General features: G+C 41.6%; 1 protein-coding gene across 6 annotated transcripts in view; it reads right to left on the bottom strand.

Annotated features, from left to right (window-relative positions):
• MRAP2 (melanocortin 2 receptor accessory protein 2) overlaps positions 1-14,425 on the bottom strand; it is a 68,612-nt gene that overhangs the window by 24,123 nt on the left and 30,064 nt on the right. For 5 of the 6 annotated variants that reach the window (XM_090279631.1, XM_090279630.1, XM_090279633.1 and 2 more), the window contains one exon: positions 8,988-9,040. The gene's annotated coding sequence lies outside the window, so the exon portion shown is untranslated. Of the gene's footprint in view, positions 1-7,434; positions 7,499-8,987; positions 9,041-14,425 lie in introns of those variants that run through there. The other variant, XM_090279628.1, reaches the window with a different exon arrangement.

The raw sequence follows: 14,425 nt of genomic DNA, 5'->3' as shown, positions 1-14,425 counted from the left end.
GAGTGAGTAACAGAGCCAGAGGTTCTCAGTGAATAACACCATCAGAGGTTCTCCAGGGAAGCAAAGTGAAATGCTTGACAACCTCTCCCCAGCAACCACCGTTTTGGTGGCCTTTGTATAAAAGGAGGGCTTTTGTTTCCACTGCTTTTCTCTCTCAGGTCTTGAAGCCCAAAGGGAGGTTTGGAGGACAGAACCTCTCACCTCTCCTGGAAAGCAGTCCCCTAGCACCCCTGCAAAAGTCCACAGGGCAGTATTTTTTTCATCCAAGTCTCAAAGCGACCAGTTTGGCCATCAAGTGCACAATGACCCGCAGCAAGCAGAAGGCTGCCGTGAGACAGTATTTTGTTTAGGCTCCATTATCAAAACCCAAGGTTGCCTTTCTGAGCATTCAGAAACATAAGCTGTCTCCATTTCACCATTTGGAAGATGCCAGCATGTCTGGGTAGCTGCCCCCACAGTCTGATATTCTCACCGCAATGAGGAACATCTGGGTCAAAACAGGCAGCAAGGGCAAGGTCGCCTGGCACCACTTGCACTTGGTGTGCTGGGAGCAGGCAGCTGCTGTCTGTTGAACACAGCCAACGGCAAGTGTGGAGCTGGGAGGAGTGGCTGCCTTCTGCACCTCCAGCTCCTGTGCTCCCCACAACCCATACTTTCTTAGTGTTTCATTCTTCAAGATAATGGCATCTTTAAAAATAACTTCCTCAAGAGGAAACATCCTAACCAAGCTTCCTGGAGCAGCAATAGAGACTAATTGCTCTTTTAAGCAGCTGAAGGCACCCTTGCCAATGATAATAAGAAGTTATGACCTCGCCTCAAAGCCACACCTGAAAAGGAAGTTTACCTGTACATGGGGTAGTTTAAGCCATATTCTTGGGGGAGATGGATGCAAAGATACCTCAAACCCAAAAAGAAAGAGCATGGTGCACAGGCCCCAGGTGCCTCTCACGGCTGTCTAAACATCACCTCTTCTCCCTTCCATGTTCCCAAAACTTTCATCCCTTCTTCTGACTATCCAATATTTCCTCCTCCAACATAGGTGCCCAGACCACTCCTGGGCACTCTGTTTGCTTCTTAAAACCAGATTAAGCAATTCTCTCCATCTCCCAAGTTTAGGGAGATGTCTTGGGACATGGAACCTTCTATGGAGTGAATAAAGGCTCTTCATCAATAGCCTTGGTGGGTTATGATGGATAAACACACCACAGGGGTCGTTACCTTGGAATTGGACAAACTTTATTTCAATGTTAATGGGTAAACATCAGCAGCTGAGTTTTCCAAGTGACTGCCAACTCAGGCACAGGACTAACACATTAAGAAAAATCCAAAAGATGACTATAAACCCTGAAAAATGAGCATGCCCAGACACAGACACAGACACACACACTCACACACAATAGCACAGCCAGATTGAGTAACTAGAAGGGCACTTCAGAAGCTGCCAGCCAGTGCCACAGACCCAAAGACCAGTTTGTATAGAGGAAGGACTAATGGCCCATTCAGATTTCAGATCAAAATTCCCAATTGCAGTGTAATTCTATATTCTTTCTCTTTAATATACAAACCCCCAAAATGGGCATGCCCCTCAGGACACCATCCTCTGTTCTGGTCTGGGCCAAAGAAGTCTCATTAGTTATCTGTTCTTATGTCTTCCTTCATCCTATTTCTAGGAACAATGGTTCCTAGAACAATGCAGAGAAGTCACCCTCATGACCCATCACCCAATCCATCTCCCACAAAGGCATCTGAGAAACCGAAGGTAAAGTCCCCACCAGGCCACACTCTAGTGGCTGAGAATCACAGCTTCCGAAGCTTAATTCCCTCATTGCTCAGAGATGTGACCAGGCATCCAAATCAGAACTGACGGTGCACTCCACTTACCTGCATCAAGGTGGGTAGGACGACACAGAGATCAGATGAGAGACTGCCGGCTATAAGTTTGGTTAGACCTGAGCCAGCTGAATATTTCTAAAGAATTTCTATAAGGCAACATATCCCAGCAAATAACCATGCTTGACCCTCTAAAATCAAAGCCTTTGCAGTCTCCTCCCAGGGCAGTGCTTTAAAAATGCTGAGACATGTTACCTATTCTGGTCAAGATGGAGGTGTAGGTAAACACAGCTTGCCTCCTAGCACAACTACAGCAAAAATTTTAACTAGACTACAAGAGAACTATCAACCAGAATTGTCAGAAAATTGAGCCGTATGGAAATCCAACAACAAAGGAATTTAAAAAGCCACATTCAACCAGACAGGTAAAAGGGGAAGAGATGCAGAGAGGCATGGAGGTGTGACAGGGGGTCCCACACCACATGTGGTGGATAAAAATCAGGAGTGACACCTTGGGGGTGAGGTATTCCAGCCCCACACCAGACCACCCAGCCCAGGGTTCCAGTGCCAAGAAGATAAGTGCCCATAACTTATGGCTGTAAGAATGAGTGGGGGTTGGGGCAGTGGAAGAAACTGCAGGATTCTCATGAGTCTCCTCTTACAAGGCCCACAATGAACTTAGGAATTATGCCAACTCACTCCCTCTGGACTTCAGCACCAGGGCAACAGCTGGAAAGGCACCAGTGGCATATGGGGAGAAACTAAAGTGTCTGGTATCAAGACAAATGCTGGGAGACAGCTTCCTCCCAGACAAAACTCCAGAGGCCAGGCAATGGTATTGTCCCCTCTCTGGCCCTCCCTGACACAGAGCCACAGAGCAGTGCACCAAGTTGCCCCACCCTAGCAATCTTAAGGCTCCTCCCTATTCAATTTACCAAGTGCGCTTTTCTACAATAGGCCACGCTACTAAGACAGGGAGTCACAGAAGCTCCACCTAATACACAGAAACAAACACAGGGGGGCCAAATGGAGGAGGCAAAGAAAAATGGCCTGGCCCACATGAAAGAACAAAACAAAACTCCAGAAAAAGAACTAAATAAAACAGAGATAACCAACCTATCAGATGCAGAGTTTAAAACACTGGTGACCAAGATGCTCAAAGAACTCATTGAGTACAGCAAAAACATAAGGGAAGAAATGAAGGCTACACTAAATGAAATAAAGAAAAATCTATAGGGAACCAATAGTGGGGAGGATGAAGCCAAGAATAAAACCAATGATTTGGAATATAAGGAAGAAAAAAGTATCAGTCAGAACAGCAAGAAGAAAAAATGAGGATAGGCTAAGGAGCCTCTAGGACATCTTTAAACATACCAAAATTCAAATTATAGGGGTGCCAGAAAGAGAAGAAGAAGAGCATGATTGAAAACTTCTTTGAAAAAATAATGAAAGAAAATTTCCCTAATTCGGTGAAGTAAATAGACATACAAATCCAGAGAGTCCCAAACAAGACAGACTCAAAGAAGACCCTAGCAAGACACATCATAATTAAAATGCCAAAGGTGAAAGATAAAGAGAGAATCTTAAAAGCAGTAAGAAAAAAGCAGTTACCTACAAAGAAGTTCCCATAAGACTATCTGCTGATTTCTCTGAAGAAACTTTGCAGGTTAGAAGGGAATGGCAAAAAGTATTCAAAGTGATGAAAAGCAAGGACCTGCAAACTAGATTACTCTATCCAGCAAAGCTATCATTTAGAATGGAAGGGCAGATGAAGTGCTTCCCAGAGAAGGTAAAGTTAAAGGAGTTCATCATCACCAAGCCATTATTATATGAAATGTCAAATGGACTTATTTAAGAAAAAGAAGATCAAAGCCATGAACATTAAAATGGCAATAAATTGCAACTATGAACAATTGAATCTAAAACAAACTAAGTAAACAAGCATAACAGAAACAGAATCATAGATATAAAGATAATTTGGAGGGTTATCAGGTGGGGGGGGGAGAATGAGGGAAAAGGTGCAGGGATTAAGAATAACAAATTGGTAGGTACAGAATAGACAGAGGGATGTTAAGAACAGTATAGGAAATGCAATAGCCAAAGAATTTATATGCATGACCATACACATGAATGAAGGGGGTATTGTTGAAGGAAATGGGGGTTCCAGGTGGAAGGGGGGCAAATGGGGAAAATTAAGACAACTGTAATAGCATAATCAATAAAATATATATATTTAAATGCTGACATGATCCCCTTCCCCAGCTTACTTCTTTGTATAGATTCCGTGCAAACCACCACCTTCTAGTTGCGCTTATCACTTCTATTCTCAAGTTTGCAGATCTCTTTTCTGTGAATCCATTTTAAGTCAGTAACTCCTTTCACAGGGTGTGAATTTTTATTTCCTCTAGTTAAAGGGGTCATGTATCTAGGACCCTAGAATCTTCTCTCTTCTTCACCTGCTATCTTTTTTTTTAAGTATAGGCATATTTTCCTTTTTGTTAAATTTATTGGGGTGACACTGGTTAACAAAATTATACAGATTTCAGGTGCATAATTCTACAACACATCATCTGTACACTGTATGGTGTGTTCACCACCCATAGTCTGGCTACTATCTTTTGACCTGAGCAGGTATCCTCTGAAGTCTGACACTCTGACCACTAACACAATGGGTTCCTTCTTCCTTTGTAAATGGACATACTTCCAAGATTTCTCTATACTATCAACATTTTCATGCCATTCCCTGATATTTCCTAGAAGGTATTCAGTTACTCAGCAGACTCGAAAACATGGTGATTGATAGCTGGCCAAGATATTCTGGTTGCATGTCCCTGTCTATTCCCACTGGACTTCACAGCAGCAACTTGTTTCTAGGAGCAAAACATGGAACAAGAAGTGTTCCTGAGCCTGAAGATCTTCTCTGTCTTAAAATCAGAATGAATGCCAATAGAAGAACAACTTCCAAGACCAGATAAGAACTTAATATTTTGTGGAACTAGATATTCATCCAACACCTGATATGGAGAGACACTTACTTAATGGGTGAGTGTCCTTCTTCCATCAGCTGGTACAACAAAGAGAGTAAGGGGTTTAGACTCCAATATCTACCTCCTCCAGTAATGCCCTGGGCACCTACATAGTAGTAAGTAGGCTAGAAAGTAGTTGTTTTTTTTTTTTCTGTCCAAATATAGACTATATTTTAATGTATAAATAGATACACATTTTACTTTTCCATCCATCAGGTGACAGATACTTAGGTTGTGCCACATTTGGCTAGTATAAATAATGCTGCCACGAACACTTATATACAGATTATTGTGCGGACATTATTTTTGTTTATCTTAGGTATATAATTAGGACTGGGTCATATGGTAACTCCGAATTTAATTTCTTGAGGAACCGTCAGGTTATCTTGCAAAGGGCCTACGTTATTTTACGTTTGCACCAGCAGCGTGTGAGTGTTTCAGTTTCTCTGTATCCTTGTTAGCACTTGTTATTATATGTCTTTTGAATACAAACATCTTGGCGGGTATGAGTAAAATCTCATTGTGGTTTTGATTTGTACTTTCCTCATGGTTTACGATGTTGACCTTAAACATCTTTTTATCTGTTTCTTGGCACTTTTGTGGAGAAATGCTACTCAGATCTTTTGCCCACATTTATTTATTTATTTATTTATTTATTTATTTAATTTTGGTTTTTCAATTACAGTTGTCCCCTTTTCCCCTAATTTAGAAAGTAGTTTTTAAAGTTAATGCTTCCTGGCTTTGTCCCACTCCCTCGTTCAGTCCAGCAAATATTTATTGCATGACTACTAGGTGCTGAGACACAATGACTGTCCTTGAGCCCTCTGGAGATGTCTGGAAACAGTAACAGATCTTTGCAATATGTACACCATAGTTCAGTCTGTGATCGGACTACATAGACCAGTCCTCTCATGGCCTCCTCTTTCCTTCCGACTCTTTTTCATAAGCACCATCAGGGCAGGGCCTCCCTGCTTGCTCGCGACAGTATTTCCAGCATCCCACACAAGGCCCGGCTCATAGGAGACATGCAATAAATACTTGCTGAATCAATTTCTTACAATGTAGAGAAGCCAAAAAATTATCTTCTTTCACTCTCTTTCTCATCCCTGAACCTCAGACCCAAGTTCTCTCATTCTAACAGAGACTTTAGTTGCCCACACAGGTAAAACACACCCCAGGAAAAAGTGTAAAACCTCCATCTGGAAAGAATTTCCTGAGAATTGATGAGGCAAGGCTCAGTGTGGAGGTAGCAGGGACAGTGGTCCCCATGACCACACCTCAGCCCAGCTCTGCAAATTTAGGAAGCTGGGTTTTCACAGTCCACTAGGGATGAGAAAGCCTTTCTGAACTGAGTCACACTGACCAAGCATAGGAGAATAATTTACAACCAGAGCATCAATTTGTTGAATTATAATAAGAGATAAAATGGCCAAGCAGACCAGAGTATGTTTACATGGTCTGGGAAGCAAAATTTAGAATCAAAAGAGTAGCTGGTGAATGTGGAATTAGGGCAAAGGAACTATATAATTAAACAGGGATAGACCCCTCTTCCTCCTACACATGTGCCAGGACACTATGCTGTTTGTCTTATATCCCAACACAGATGCTCTGTTGCAGTCACAAAGTGAGGTCACTTCCATGGTGGGGTTGGGGTCTTCAACACAGAAATGTCATAGGGTTAACTCATGCCTTTTTCTGGACCTTGCTTTTCCTGATCTGGACTTCAAAAAATTGTAGGCATGTTGAAGACCCTAGTGGAATTTCAAGTAGACCACTCTATTATAGTTGGGTCTTCATGACTCCAATACTGTCTATTTATTTTTGCTCCTTCCCTGAACCTTCAGTAAAATTGTGTTTAAAAGTACCAAATTCAAGTCAATGACCAACTATCAAAAAGCAGTACTTCATAGTGAGAAACTAGTTCACATCCATTAGCATGGCTATTATTTAAAATAAAAGACCTGAAAGCAATTAAGTGTTAGCAAGGATGTGAGAAACTGGAACCTTTATAAGTTGCTGGTGGGAATGTAAATTGGTGCAGCTGCTATGAGAGACAGTATAGCAGTTACTCAAAACTTTGAACATGGAATATATTATGATCCATCAATTCCATCTCTGGGTATATACCCAAAAAAATTGAAAGGAGGGACTCAAACAGACATTTGTACAACAATCTCCACAGCCACATTATTTACAATAACCAAAAGGTAGAAGCAACCCAAAGGTACACTCACTGGAAGATGCATAAACAACATGCACGATGTATGTGCAACAGAATATTATTCAGCCTAAAAAAAAGAAAATTCTGACATGTGCTACAACATGGATGAACCTTCAAAACATTATACTAAGTGAAATAAGCCAGAACCTCAAGGACAAATACTACATGAGTCCCCTGAAATTATGTACCTAGATTATTCAAATTCATAGAGACAAAAAGTAAAATGAGTTGTTAAGGGCTAGGGGGAGGGGCAAATGGGGAATTATTGTTTAATGGTGCAGAGTTTCAGTCTGGGATGATGAAAAAGTTCTGGAGATGGACAGTCGTGATGGTTAGCATGTACTTAATGCCACCAACCTGTATACTTCAAGATGGTAAATTCTGACCCTGGCTGGGTAGCTCAGTTGATTAGAGCATTTTCCCTGATATGCCAAGGTTGCTGTTTGCATCCCTGGTCAGGGCACCTTCAAGAATCCACAAATGAATGCATAAATAAGTGGAACAACAAATCAATGTTTCTCTCTTTCTCTCAAATCAATAAATAAATCAATAAATATAAAAATGGTAAATTTTATGTATGCATATTTTAAAAGTTCTAAAAAAAATTTTTAATAAGGAAGTAATTTTTTAAGTCAATACTTTTTTGACCAATGTACTCAGAGGGAGGGTAACTGAGAGATCCTCAAAGCAAAGGAGCACTCCAGGTGAGCAAAGATGGTGCTGGGTCATCCAGACACCCCTCCCACTTGGACTCTCCCTCCGTAGCCAAACTTCAAGGATCCAGCTTTGCTCTTTTCAAGAGGTCCTGTGGCGATTCCTTTAGAAATACTCTGTCTCGGCTGTGAGGAATCATCCTCTCTACCTCAGGGAGAGCATTTGTGCTGTGCCGTGCCAGCCATGACCCCCTCACCCTGACTAGTCCTGGAAATACACCGTTTCCCAAACTCTCCTTTTGATTAGCTTCTGTTGTCCCTGTCAGTAGCCCACTTCATGTCAGCAGAAGCCCATCACAAGCCATCATTCTAAGGCTTCCAGGGCCTTCTCATGGGTTACATTGAGTCAGTTGCTTCCCGATGACAGAGAGGAAGTGCTTTAATCTCACCAAACTGGCTCCAGTCTTTGGGGAAGATCTTCTGGAGACCAGTTAGAATTTATGGACCTAGAAAACAGGGTTGCAGATGTTTTTATTTTGCCAAGTAAGGAATTTTTTAAGAACAACTATCATTAACAATGATCATTTTGTAGGCAAAAAAGTCATTTCAAGTACCGTCCAAGTAGGGAAGATACAATCTCACAGTAAAGGCATTCCTCTCTCTGCAAGAAAGGAGAGCTAGCAGTCTGACATCAATATTTTCACAGCAAGCAGATACTTCCATGTGCATGTGCATTACATTGCCTCTAGCTACTGCATTCACACAGTAGCTCCCTGAAGCAGCTTACACATCACTCTCTCTGAAAGCAAAGGAAAGGACCAAAAGGGATGTAGTGAAATTCCCTTCCAGATCTGTGATTCTGTAACTTAACAAAATACCAAGTTGCTTTCCACTTGCATCACGAACTCAGTGGTGTGTGTCTATTTGTAAAAATTATGTTTATGTGTATATGTGTGCATGTATGTGTGTGTATATGTAGTGCATATAAAAATTGTGTCCCCCAAATTCATATATTGAAGTCCTAATCCCCAGTGCTTCAGAAAATGAGTGTCTTTGGAGACAGGGTCTTCAAATAGGTGATTGAGATAAAACGAGGCCTTTAGGTGGGCCTTAATCCAATCTGACTGCTGTCCTTATAGGAAGAGACAATAAGAACATAGAAAGAGAAACCAGGGGCACTTATGCACAGCAGGACAATGATGTAAAGAGACAGCAAGAGGACAGCTATCTGCAAGCCAAGGAGAGGCAGATCCTTACCTTGGCCCTCAGAGGAAACCAACTCTCCCAACACCTTATCTTGGACTTCCAGCCTGCAGAACAATGAGAAAATAAATTATTATTGCTTAAGCCATTTAGTCATTGGTATTTTGTTATGGCAGCCCTGGGAAACTAATACAGTTGCAGGAACAAATCTTTAAAATAACAATGTTCTCTTTGATAAGGTAGTCATAAAAACTGCCCTAGAAGGTCCATTAAAAATGACTTACTTTATACCAATCACTCTTACCATAACTAAACAACAAATATATGTATTTTTGGAAATAAAATTATTTTTAAAATACCACTAATCTACTCCAGTATATGCAATCTTCAACAATTACATTTATCACTTTCACATCAGCATGTCCTTCAAGGAGAAAGAACACTAGTTTTGAACATGCTAAAATTAGTGTAAGTCAATCCAGTACCCAACAAGTATATTCTAAACACTGAGAGCTCAACTATAAAAGATTTACTGAAGGATGAAAAGTTAAGGGCTGTAATCCCAAAGAATTCAGGCTTATATTTCGGATCATCCTCTCCCCCCTTGAACTCTCAAATACACACACATGGGTGGAGGAGGGCTAAGGGGGAAAAATTGGGGCAACAGCAATAGAATAACAATAAAAAATGACTTAATAAAAATAAATGTTCAAGAAAAAGATTCATTAAGAAAAGGAGGGCTCATTATGGCATAGGAACCTGAGAGGGGTCCTCAAAGATGGTTCTCTGCACCCTTGCCCACTCTGTTCCATCTGCCAGCCTGGACTGCCATCTCCTTTCTCTCTAGATTTCTGCTTACCTTCGAGGGTCAGGCTTAGTCACCACTTCCCCCAAGGAGTCCTGTCCAACTATTTCAACCCATGAGGACTCTCTCCCTTCTCTGAAAATCTACCACATGGATAACTTGAATCATTTTAATAAGGAAAGAGTATAAATCAGACTCCCTAAGGATCTGACTTTGCCTCTCATATGGATACACATAGCTGCTATGTTATAAAACATCATGGCCAGGTGAATTATCAGGTTAATGGTACTGGGGAAGGAACCACCCTTTCCATTTTAATTAGCATAGTTTTTTTAAACACTTGGCACAATAAGACTCAGGAGAGTGAGACTGGCAGTTTCTTGAATGCTTAGAGGATGATTTGGCAAGTGAGCGTACTTTGCAGGTATTGCTCATGGCATCTGTCTCCAAGCAGCACACGCTGTTCTTTACAGCCTGAAGTGGAATCATTCTTTTGACAACCAAACAAAAAGGAGAGAAATGAGGCATTTCCATCTCTATTCCACAGAAAAATAAATTTAAACCAAAGCAGCGGTTTATTTAAGAGCTGGAGACAGAGCAGTAGGAAGGCTACACTTTCTGAGGATCATCTTATCCTCCTAGGTCTGGGATTCTTAAACTAGGGATGTGGGTGTCTTTTCTAGTTTCTCCACCTACCCCACCCACTGCTACTCTAGTACGAACCATGATTACAAGAAAACCAGAGGTTGGTAGAGCAGAGGTAGCCAGGCCCAGCTACCCAGGGCCTCCTCAGCTTGCATGAAGGGGTCTGGCCAGGAGAGAGCCAGAGAGGACCGCGTGGAGTGAGGGGCACAAAGTAGTTCCCCCATCTGCTAAATAAGCCCCAAAGTCTAAAGCATATTTGGTATGTTCTCCTGCAGCATCAATTTTAAGACAAGACTTGGAGGGTAATTTTTATATTAAACAAGTACAGATATGTTACAGAGTACCTGCAAATATCAAATGAATATTCAAGGTATACATGCTTCTTGAAGCCTTGGCCCTGTTTCAGACTCCCAGAAATGGAGGTGTACCCTCCTTTCCTACTGAGATAATGTAGTAAAAATTTTAAAGAAGCTCTGAAAGGAGTATTTGTAGGTTTACATAATACAGCTTCCAGATCTCCAGATCTTCATCTTAAAGTTACTCCCCCCCCCCCCCCCGACAAGAGAGAATTACGTTATCTGGGAAAATCTACACAAAGGTTCATAGAAAGGCAGGTTACGTTGCCAACCATATAGCCTCACTCATCTCCTAATTTTTCTTTCTTCATCAGCCAGGCAACTTCAGAGCCAACCCATAGGAAGGCACCCCCTCAGCCTGCCCTGCCTTTACCTTTACTGTCGTTTTTGCTGTTACCAAGGACATACATGAGGAAAACAAATGCCGTTCAGAAGAATAATTACTTGAACTTTATAAGATACTTGCACTTGAAGGGTTATGAAATTTACTTACATTCTCTAGTCGGGCAAAAATTGCATAGATCTTGGGAACACAAACACAAGCAACAATTAAACCTGGACTTTAACATCCCTAATTTTAGCATTTCATAGGTTCTCAGTTTCTGCTTTCTTTACTTCACATCTCAGCCACATCATAACAGTTTGAAGAATGACATTTGCAAGGAAGAAAAAGCAAAAATGCATACTTTCCCCCTCTCCAACAAGACTAAGCACTTCTCATATACTTCAGTCAAGGGGGAAAATATCACTTTGCACCCTGAAATAAGCCAAAAATAACATGACCATCCTGTCTAAAAGTTGGTCTAAATAATAAAACCTTGAACATGTCCCATAAGCCTGGACTCCCTAAAGAAAAAAAAAAAACACCCCCCCCAAACTGCTTGCTATGAGACTGTCTGAAGATATGTCATGACTTTGGGGAATATGATAATTGCGTAAGAAAGTTGTTTTCAACCACCACCAACAGATTAATATCCACTTAAGAACCCTGGTAATTTTGTGGGGTGTTTTCTTTCAAGCATTCATTGTGTTTTTATCTGGTGAGGCAGTCTGCTGAACCCTGACTCCTTTGCACTCTAAATGCTCCTACAACTAAATCCTCCACTATCTTAAGTACGTAGCATCAAGCAAGCACACTGATGCTCTTTACTTTTCACCTGAAGTATATATAACCCTACTCTGAACTGGCACAACTTGTGGCACCTGGCCAATAATTTTATTCTTTTCTTCCACAGCCCTTTAAAATGCATTCTTGGATTCATCCTCCGTGGCCTCAGATGAACACTTGAACAGGTCCCATGACTTTTCTGCTCAAGCAACCATTTTGAAGTCCCAAAAGAATTAACATGTGCATTCTAGAAATTAAAGAAACTCCAACCTCATTATAACACTAAATCTCTGCCCAATGCCAGCAAGGTTCTGCAGCACACTGGCCTCCTGCAGGGACTGGGGGATAGTGGACCTCTTTTTTCTTTTCTCACCTTATGCCCAGCTCCAAGATCAAAACAAGAGCACAAGACTGTATTAACTGTTTTTACACTATTTATGGGTGCTTTAGTGATACTTATTTTCCTTCAACTGACAGCTCACTCCTACTTAGCCTTGTAGATTTCTGGAAACTCTCCTTGCTGCGGTAGCCTACCCTTGAGTTGAATTTAGAGTGTCCCCACCTGGCACATCCTCAGGCATCCTTTGTCCTGACGAACTGCGAAGGCAGGTGAGCCTGCTGCCCAGGCCACCACATTAGCCTGCAATGCAGGAAACACATGTACAGCTCAACTAGTGGTCCCACCATAGCCCCCTACACTGGGTTTGGGATAAGGGAAATGACAAAGGATTCCTTTGAAGAAATCTGTTTAGCAAAGTCTCCTCTCTCAATCCTCACATTCTTGAAATGAGCAGTGGTTCATGAGTTATGGAAACGTTTTCAAATATCTGCACTGAAATTTCTACTTGCTGGTCTGGCACTTTTCTTTCAAATTTTACCTAACTTGAATAAGTGTCTCAGTCAAAATTTTGATTTAGTACCTTATTTTTTATACCCACATATAAATGTTTTGGATAGCCTGCTGATTTCCAATTATTTTTGAAGTTCATTTTTCTCATATATCTAATAAAAATGAGAAATTTGAGTATTGAAAGGGGCATTCAGAGACATAAAATCTTCACTCAGTTTGAATCTTTTCCCAGTCTTGGCAGAAGGGCACCAGCATTGGCTTGATCTGTTTCTGGGAACAAAGCTGCCTCCTCTTCCTCAGGTGTCTGATGACTGGCTGTATAACTTGACAAGGCTCCTTTTGCCACGTTAAATGCTTCCTGTTCCTCAGATGGCCTGGTATTCAGACCCTCATCATCACCTTCCTCTGGAGACCCTGAAGTTGGTCCATGTTCTCCATAAAGAGGCCATCCAGAATGGGACACTGAGGAAAGCAGGCCTGGACTCCTTTGATCCAAACACCACAGGTTGGAGGTAGACAATGCTGGTTAAGGGTTCAGATTCTGATGTTCCGATCCTACTTCTTCTGCTACTTGCTGGTTATGTAATCTCGTGCCAATTACTCAATCCCTCTGTGCTTCAGCCTTCTCATCTGATAAACGAGAATGGTGATAAATATATTCCCTACTCATGGGGTTGTGACAGGGATTGAGATAAAATTGTGAAACACTCATAACTGAGCACATAATAAGCTCCATATAAATGCCTATTAAAGGGCCTATATCACAATATGTGCATTTCATTCAGAACTTGGTAGGCCATTGAAACTCCCAGGATTTTTCCTCTTACATGAAATACTGCTCACCGGGGCCACTCCTTCCTTTACTTTTTTTTTTAATTGAATCTATCAGGGTGACCCCGTTCAATAAAACCATACAGATTTCAAGTGTACAATTCCAAAACATATCATCTGCTTAATGCATCATGCACTCACGACCCAAAGTCAAGTCTCCTTTTGTCACCATTTATCCCTCCTTTGCCCTCTTCTACCTGCCCGACACTGCTTTCCCTCTGGCAGCCACCATGCTGTTATCTATGTGTTTTTTTCTTCTTAATCCCTTTACCTTTTTCACCCAACCCCTGAGTCTTTGACCTTCAACCCTACTGGAAGCTCAACATCCTAGTATTAGTAAATAAAATGAGTTTGGTAGAGTACCCTCCTAGAGTTGTAGTTGCTACCACTCTGAGAAATGTCCCTGCTATGTCTTTCTCCTGATGAGTGATATCTAGGAGGTATAGGGAGAAGCATAGAGCCTTCCTGTATGTCCATTCTTCCCAGCTTTATCCTTAGGGACAGTGTAAGACTTTGTCAAATGCCTCTGCAAAGGCAGGACACACTTTAGATGTCCATGATGGGGAGGGTGTTAGTGACTGAACTATTTGTAGGTCCCTCACTTTGGGAACTTCTGTGAAATGTAAATAACAATAGCCACCTAGCTGTGAGGACCAAAGGGTACATTATAAAAAACTAACTAAGCTGCTGTCACACTGTCACATTCAAAGGTCAGAATAAAGGAATCAGAGATGAATTGTGATTGGCAAAATGCCTCCACATCTGGGGGCCTGGAGAAATGGGGAGGAGGAAGGTTGCATTTTCCAAAAGGTGTTGATGATATCATTTGCAAGGTGAAAGAAGGTGACCCCACTCTGAGCAGAGGGGGGTTAACCTGGAAAGATGACTGGGGGCAGC

The sequence above is a fragment of the Furipterus horrens genome, unplaced genomic scaffold (genome assembly GCF_987537825.1).
Source record: "Furipterus horrens unplaced genomic scaffold, mFurHor1.1.pri manual_scaffold_6, whole genome shotgun sequence".
NCBI classification, from domain to species: domain Eukaryota; kingdom Metazoa; phylum Chordata; class Mammalia; order Chiroptera; family Furipteridae; genus Furipterus; species Furipterus horrens.
This window is presented reverse-complemented; position numbering and strand designations above follow the sequence as displayed.